Source organism: Anoplophora glabripennis, unplaced genomic scaffold (assembly GCF_000390285.2).
Source record: "Anoplophora glabripennis isolate ALB-LARVAE unplaced genomic scaffold, Agla_2.0 scaffold166, whole genome shotgun sequence".
NCBI lineage: Eukaryota > Metazoa > Arthropoda > Insecta > Coleoptera > Cerambycidae > Anoplophora > Anoplophora glabripennis.
In genome coordinates this window covers 747,949-757,287 of record NW_019416519.1, presented here as the reverse complement: position 1 = coordinate 757,287, position 9,339 = coordinate 747,949, and the positions used below count along the sequence as shown (strand labels likewise).

General features: G+C 30.1%; 1 non-coding gene across 1 annotated transcript; it reads right to left on the bottom strand.

The window, feature by feature from the left end:
• Positions 1 to 3,515: 3,515 nt before the first annotated feature.
• Trnam-cau lies at positions 3,516 to 3,587 on the bottom strand. The gene has a single exon. It is a non-coding gene; the product is annotated as a tRNA-Met (tRNA).
• Between the last annotated feature and the right edge of the window lie 5,752 nt (positions 3,588 to 9,339).

The following is a 9,339-nucleotide window of genomic DNA, read 5'->3' as shown; positions in this document are numbered from 1 at the left end:
ATTTTACCATATTTTATACAATAATCTATGTTTGTTCCGAATGTTTTTATAGTTTATACTTGAATTTATTGGAATATTTGTTATCTGGCTTGTATTTATACGATTTTTATTATGTGAATGGAAATATTGTAATATAGTGATAATCTAAAGTAAATATTCTGTTTTTAAGAAAATCCACATTTGGATTATAAAACATTTATGTATGTAGCAACTCCAATTTTGAATAACGTTCTTAATAATATTCACATTTTCAAATAAGGTTTTCATTCCTAAACCTAAAATTCTTCTTAACATTGTTATGGCATATACAGAATGTATCTAAATTATTTGATCATATAGACTAGGCGGTATCTGTTTTGGTTTGGGTGAATCGTATATCCACGGAGATTTTTGGCTTTTTGGCTTTCAAATATCACTAGAAATGAAAATTTTTCTATGCGCATAAAAAAACGTGGGCTTAACTTTTGGCGGCACAATATGTTAAAAAAATTCGAAAAATGTCATATTTTCCTTCCTATTTCATTACGTATCTTTTCAATAGTTGATTTTAGGTGAAACTGAGAAAGGAAAAAAATGTTTGTAATAAAATTTTTTACAAAATATGATAGTTACAAATCGAATGAATCATGATTATTATTGTAAAAATCGAAAAAATCGCCAAAAATGGGGTTAAAAACATTACTTTTTAGGAAATTTTTTTGGGGTCTTTAAGTTGAGTATAGGATCTTCATACTTGGCTCAAGAAAACTTCATGTTAGAATCATCACACCAAATTTCATCAAAATCGGTTAGATAGATTTTGCATAATAATTTTGCAATACAGATTTTGAAAAGAAAATTGCAAATTTTCAAAATTCTGCATAGCAAAAACCAAGGCCCTTAGATAAAAATTTAATCACATATAGAACTCTCGTGCTTTCAAACGCTTTTTGAAAAATTCGGCAATTAGGAGAGCTCTGACGCTTGTTTAAACATTGGTCGAATTTTTGTACTTAAACAATTAGAATAATTTTGTGAATATTCAATCAAATCAAATTCTTTAAAGCAGATTTTAAAAGTTATTGATTTTTTATAATTAATATTTAATCATCATTTCTTTTGTGATTAAAGTATAATTCAAATATTATTTATTGTCAAAAATATAAACAAATGAGAAATTAACTCATTATATGACTAATTTTCGACATATTTTGAAAATAATTGTTGTTTAAACAATTTTAGAAAATTTAAATTAGTTTGTTTTTGATCTTTGATAAACAGTATAATAACTTTATACACTTACCTTTGATACAATAAAAAAATAAAGTTGATAATTAAAGGAAGTTTAAAGATAAATAATTATCGGACTGTTGAAAGACCAATAATTATTATTAATGACAGGCATTTGAAAATACGCTAATTGTCGAAGTCTCGCGATTTAAAAAAAAATATCATCACAATCGGACCTCTAGAAGTACATTTAGTGTACATGACGGTTAACTTTGATCGGCTATAACTACGTAATTAATTGACCTATCGATCTGTTTTTTTCTTAAGAAGCGTCTTTCCAAGAACTTTTAAAACCTATTTTAAAAAATTTCATTTGGATGAATATTCACAAAGTTGTTCTAATTGTTTATAAGTACAAAAATTAGACCAATGTTTAAACAAGCGCCAGAGCTCTCCTAATTGACGGATTCGAATTTTTTAAAAAGTGTTTGAAAGCTTGAGAGCCCTTCTATATGTGATTGAATTTTCAAGTCTCTAAGGGCCTTGGATTTTGCTGTGTAAAATTTTGAAAATTTGTAAATTTTTTTTCAAAATTTGGATTGCAAAATTATACAAAATCTGTCTAACCGATTCTGATGAGCTTTGGTGTGATGATTCTACATAACATGAAGTTTTCTTGAGCCAAGCATAAAGGTCTTATACCCAATTTAAAGACCCCAAAAAAATCCCTAAAAAGTAATGTTTTTTTAACCCCATTTTTTGGCGATTTTTTCGATTTTTACAATAATAATCATGATTCATTCGATTTGTAACTAGTCATATTTTGTAAAAAAAATAATTACAAACATTTTTTTCCTCTTCCATTTTCGCCTAAAATCAACTCTTGAAAAGATACATAAGTAATTAAATAGGAAGAAAAATATGACATTTTTCGAATTTTTTTAACAAATTGTGCCCTCCAAAAGTTAAGCTCACGTGTTTTTATGGACATTGAAAAATTTTCATTTCTAGTGATATTTGGAAGCCAAAAAGCCAAAAATCTCCGTGGACATATGATTCATCCAAATATGCACTTTTTGAAACAGATACCGTCTGGACTAACACTTTAATTACTAAAAATTAATTAATAAAAAAGTTCCTGTTAATGCAGCAAATCGTATTTGTTGCATTTAATATTTATTGTCGAAACAAAAATATGCTGCTTTTTGTAAACTTTGTATAAATGGATTTGTTGCATTTTGCAGTCCAATGCATTGGGTGCGAGATATTCGGAAAACATTGCTTTTGAAACTTTGACCTTCAATATTTCGAAAAGGGCGAAGTTTTGGAAAAAAATGCGAGACCAATTAATTTTTGGATGTTCGATACACGGAACACCAGATATTTTTGCAAAAAACTTTGACCTTCGATATCTTGGGTAACTACGTCGTAATTTTAGAGATTTTTGCGGATTTGAGACACCTCAAAAATTCAGCTTAGCGGGAATTTTGTCGAGGTTTCCTCCTTTTTTCGTCTAATTTCCTTGGGCTATTCGTATTTTGGAGACATTTATAACACCGACTTAGAGCAAAAACGAGATAAATAGAATATGTTAGACAAAGACCAAACTATTGTAACTAAAATTAAGTTGCTCACTAGTTGAGAAATTGAAGCCTCTTTCAACTTTATCAGGGAAGAATTTTGCTACTTACTACTTTCGTGATGTTTATAAAACCAACCAAGAGCAAAAAAGAGTATAGATCAAACAGAAGACGTTCGACAAAGACCAAAACTATGCTGACTTACTACAGGTATTGTTGGATCAAATATTATTCCGTTCGAACAAAATGGTACTATATTTCCGTAGGTATTTAATGGCTACTAGGTGTAATAAATGTTTGTCATAAAAAGCAAATAAACGAGTCGCCACTGAGGTCAGACTAATTCAATACCCTCTTACATCCATAAAACGTACAACAACGTGATAAACAAATAAATGTTACACCTCTATAAATGATGTCATTTCTATTGACTTTAGAATTCGCATAATAATGCTTTTTCATGAGTACCTATGTCTATTCTAGTATTTCAATTCAAATGGATCTATTGCGAAACTAGATTTAGCAACAATAATTTGATTTGAATATCGTCACTTGAAAATATAGGCATTTGATATTCAAACATAAAAAATGAATACAAAAGTTCCAAAATTATATCCATATTGTAAGAGTCATTTAATTATGACGACATGTTTGTTCCTTTCACCACATAAATATATTACCAATATTACCCATTTTTAATATTTCATATTTTAAAAAAAAAAGAATTAGCAGAGCGTGGTTTCGATCCACGGACCTCTGGGTTATGGGCCCAGCACGCTTCCACTGCGCCACTCTGCTTGTAGACGCCAATCTTTAATAAAGTATATAAACGAATGCACACTTTATTTATGTTTTAAATAAAATATCAAATTTATGTAATCTCTCATGAGTGCAACTTATAGTTTATATTTTATTTTATTTATGAATATTATAATTGCCAATGATTGCACTGGTATTAAAAAAACAAGGCTGAAGTAAGTTCACAACTTTATCAAAGCGGGCGATTTATAAAAATAGTTTTGTTATCACTTAATCATAGGAGGTCAGGCATGCGCTTTATAAGGCATCAAGCGGAAGTATTTTTTTCAACGTGACAACTATATTGCCATGAATATAAACCAATTATAAACGTAATTAGCAGTTTATTCTAGTCATTTTTGGGACAGATCCAGTTAAGCTAAAGGTAATTTAAATTATCAGGGGTAATCGATATGTATAGAATAATTTATTTATAGGGCTGGATATGTCTGGCTGCAACGTGAGTTATTTATTTATACTTTTTGTTACCGGCATATTGCTAACTAAAAATATTAATAAATAGTTTGTTTCCTAGACAAACCTTACAGTACTGCCGATATTTTTAAAACTATACCTAGTTACAAAGTTACAAATCCCAAAAATGACAAAATAAGCAAAAAAAATAACTAAGGTGATGCAGTGCAGTTGCATCATTAATAATAATTCCTTATAAGCAAATATATCTCAATCTATTGACGAGTCATAATCTGAAATTGTTTATGTCTATTGGAATAATAGAATCGAGTATTTGCCTTTATGGTTGTTGGAAAAATGATCTAATTCGCTACAGACTACTATAAACTACATCACTCACTATTTAGAAATGTTGGGAATTTTATAACCACTTTTTTATTCAAATCGAAGAAAAATTAAAAAATGTCGAAACATTTTTTTAAATATTCTACGCACATCTTGTGAAAAAATATTTATGTACATATACAAACATACGTTTATGTAAATATGTATGTGTATATGTTATGTAGAAAACTGTTACTGGTTTTCGTTCTACAGGTTGTTTCATTAACTTTTTTTCCATTGTCGCAAATAACGCCACATACAGCAACATTGGTCTATTAACATGGCCATAACTTTTTGTCCACTCTTTATGTAGATTCTCGAACAAAAATATAGAAATGGCAAACTTCTTTGAAGTCAAAAGAATAGACCGTTTTCGAATTATACGTAATTCTTCATTCAGGCACATACGCCTTTATTTACTTTTTGCAAAGTTCCTATGTTTTGGTATTAAAAGCAACGCTAACTATAACTTGTCAAAGTGCAGTGATGTTAAGTAAGTGTCTTTATTAACCACTTAATTATTGTTACTTGCGTTAAAATGTCACGTCATAATGATTTTTCAAATGCACAAATGCGGGATATGGTCTGCCTATTTCCCGGGAACATTTTTGTTGTCTCAGAGCAGCGCAGTTATTTAGAGCTTTATCCAGATAGAAGGCAACCAGATCATAAAACTTTCAAGTCATTATACGATAGATTAGGCGAAACTGGCTCATTTCATTCCAAAAACCGGAATGCGGGAAGATTGAGAATAATTGATGCGGATATGGAGGATGAAATTGTAGTCCGTATTGCCGATGTCGCAGAAACCAGCAAAAGATGTGGGGGTCCAGCCATGCGTATAAGCAAATCTTCGGTGTCCAGAATAATACGGAAAGAAAAGCTATATCCATATCATATTACTCTAGTGCAGCAGCTTTTACCGCAGGACTCTCCAACAAGGCTTCAATTTTCTGTTTCTTAGAGAGCGCCAATTAGAGGATCTTCTACAACAAAATGTTATTTACTGATCAAACCCCATTTACTCAAAAAGGAGTGTTTAACTGGCGCAATAGCCATACCTATGCGAAAGTAAATTCGCAAGCTCTCTAAGAACACCATTTTCGACATGAATTTTCAATAAACGTTTGGTGCGGCATCCTTCGCGATCGCATTGTGGGACCGTTTGAATTGCCACCTAGACTTGACGGAGCAACATATTTGAGTTTTTTCAGAGACGATTCACAAATTATTTTAGAAGACGTGACTCTTGGTACATGCATGAAGGTGCGCCAGCACATTACACCCTAGAAGGCGTTATCTAGATGAAGTATACTCATAGGGGGAAGAGCTAGTGTACACATATGGCCAACATGTAACGTAGTTCCGATCAAAATCCTCTAGATTTTTACATTTGGGAGTATGTAAAATCACTTGTTTATAAACATAAAATAAACAACCGCTAGGAATTATGGCAAAAAATAGCAGAGGTAGTTAACTTCATCAGGGCCCAACACAACTCATTTTTTAAATTAAGATAAAACTTGAATAAAAGGGTTAGACAATGCATTGTAGTAACTGGTGAATATTTTCAACATTTATTGTAATTTGTTAATTTTGTTTCCAAGATTATAATAGATTAATTTAGAACATCCTTTCGGATATTCATATTGTCAACCATTTATTTTTATATACCTCTTTTACATTCCATTTTACTTAATTGCTTTGTAAAAGTCTAAATAAAAACAATTCTTTCGATCATTTAGATTTAATTTCACAAAAAGTATCTAAGTATAACAGATACACTTAACATCCACTAAGTTTGAAAACCTCGAGAATACATAACGTTTGCGTTTGCAAAACCTTTTGGCATACAGTTTTTTTTTATTTAATCATCTTATTGAAAAATTACGTTTAATTCGAAAAGGGTCTACTTTTTCGGCTTCAAAGTAATACACCTTTTTTTGTGCGAAATTGAATGCTATTTCTTTACTTTTATTCAAGAATGTACATACAGGGCGGATAAAAAAGTTATGGCTATGTTAATGGATCAATGTTACTGTAGGTGGCGTCATTCAGCGGCAATGATGAAATTGATATCAATTTCGTATTACATATGATGAGTAATAACACGATACCAAATTTTATCGAAATCAGTTGAACAGCTTTCAAGATATTTCAAAAAATAGTTGGAAAGAAAGTTAATGAAACCCCTGTATGTTGGGCCCAAGCGCTTTATTTTGATGCCAGCTATCAACTAATGTCCAATTAATTATGGGACACCCTGTATATAAAAATAAATAAGAAAATGATTCTGCTGCACTGAATCAAATCTGATTTTGATTAATTGTTTAAAAGTTTGTTTCGCATTCGATATCTAAGAGATCGTCCTTCGAAATAGTTCTAGGGAAAAACACCTATTCTTTTTTTTACTATGAGAGTAATATCCTGTATGCAGAAACAGTAGATGTAGCTTTTTCTGAAACAAATTAACATAAATATAATTCTAATAGAATGCAAATTAGGAGTAAGCATAAAAAATTAATTGCATATCTAGTACAAACGGCCATTGAACTGAGTGGGCACTGTGGATCATTAATTTTTTAAAATTGTGGTAACCTACTCTTTTACGATTTTGATTAGATGCATATTTTTTTATAACAAAACAAAAAACGTATGTACTCGTATGTTACGTCATTATTTGTGGCTTGTTAAATAAAGCGAGAGTTGATTGAGTCTTTGGATACCCAAAATATTTAATGAACCCCACGAATATGATGGCGAAGAGAAATCTACTGAATGTAGAGTTTTGGCTGCTTGGGGGGGGTGATATTTGGGAATTTAAAAAACACGGTGAATTTATTTCTTTATGCTTTCAGTAAAAATTTTCAATATGATATGAATTTGTATTAAGTGTTTAACAGAAAAGTAACATAATTTGTAAAAATTATACTCCAAAAATATTTAGGAGGTCAAAATTACTCAAACTTTTCCTACTCTTGCTTTCTATAGTTCTTTCTTTGAGTTCTAAATTAGTTACGAAGCTTAGGTACTCATTCTTCTTGCGAGAACACCCTGTGTATGAAAAATGTACAAATAAAATAAATTTGCCAGTAAATGATCTTTCATTACTGATCTTAATAATATGTCATTATATTTTTATATCCTAATTATATCAATGTATCACTTTTTATGGTTGATAATAGACCACGGTAGGAGTGAATTATGAATATGTAATTGGATGAAATTAAAATAATTCCAAATGTAAATGTTGAACGTCCTTGAACTGTCTGCTGCTTTAAAAGTTTAAAAATATTAATTACACGTTTGCTTTTAATTGGTTTGACTAATAAATTCGAGTAGATAAACAAACGTGATTTTATAATTGGGAAAAAACCAGGATGTGCCTAAAAGAAAAAAATGTGCTTTTAGAAGTAGTTTGTTTTATAAAAGCTAGTTCATGGTATGTACAAAATTTTGTTGTTTATATAAGAAAGAAATACTTCAGAAAGGTCAATTTTTTCGTGTCATTTTAACTAATTGTTAAATATTATTGACCCCACCAATTACATATCTGCCAGTTCCGATTTCTGTCAACTGAACGAAATTCATTAAAACTATAAAATTATTTGAAATTTTTCTGAAATGTGTGACCGCTTTTACCAGTCTAGGTCTGTTCAGAAAATAACCCAACTTTTTTAATTACGCGCTAATGGGGATATTTAAAGATATACCGACGATTGGCAGCATTGCCTTGTGCATAACTTCTCCTGTAATCACATGTCCTTGGATTGTTGATATCTCATTCTTTGGTGATATTGTTGTTTGAGTTCAACGTGTTTAAGTGGTAATAACGTATAAAATTAATAATAAAGTTTAAACAAATAAAGTTATGTTATTTTCTGAACAGTCCTCGTATCTACACATTTCTTATATACTCCAGAACAAATTCAGTGGTAAGCATTAACTCAATATGCATATAGATTACATCATACGTTGATACATCATACTGTAGTTTGTTGGTTCCTGGTTTCAATAAGAAACTTCAAGCTTCGGTCCGTTTTTTAAAGTTTCAGAGTCCTCTTTTCGGAAAGAGGGTGAAAATAGGAGAAAAGAGAGGGAATCGACTTAGACAACAGGCACAACTGATGTTGGTGGTCCCTTACGCATGAAGAATTATGTATTTTATTAAAAACTGGGAACTAATTAATCAAAATACGCTAAACTGGGTAAACGGCTATAAAATTCTTTTACTAGGCAACCCCCCTCAGAACAAATTGCTAGAGGTGATAAGTTCTCTAAAATCTGATGCTATAGACGAAAGTAAACGTTGCAGAAAGGTATTTATATCTACTTCTACATATTTATATTTATATTTACCTAGTCCTGATCTGGCATCCAGAAATAAGTGCAAATAATTCAGAAGGAGATTCTACTGACAAAAAATTAGTACCTATCTTTTCGAAAAGTCGGAAATAATGTAATAATGAATTTACATAACTTCAAAAGAATCTTTTTATTTTATATATTGCAATATTTTTTCTTAAATTGAAGTGACTATTTCTAAATGTGGTATACAGTATACACCATATTAGTAACAAACAGCATTTATGAAAGAAAAAATTATAACTAAATTACCTTTAATTCCTAAAGGGCTTAAATTATTATTATTAACTAGAAAATTCATCATAATATTGCCATACGCGATTTAAAAAAAATTAAACTTGATTCTAAAGACCATTAAAAAATCTTATAATAAGGTAGTCCCGTTTCAAGTCGTGTTATAAAAAAAAATTTTTTTGGTGCAACTAGAAAAGAGATAATCCTAAAAACAGTCAACACATAAGTACAGTTTGCAATAAAAATGGAGCTGGGTTTCAAAAAAGAGGAAAATTGGACTTTTACAATTTAAATCTTTACCAAATCATCTTTAATTACGTTGATTAACTTACAAAAATTAAAATTTAAAAATAGG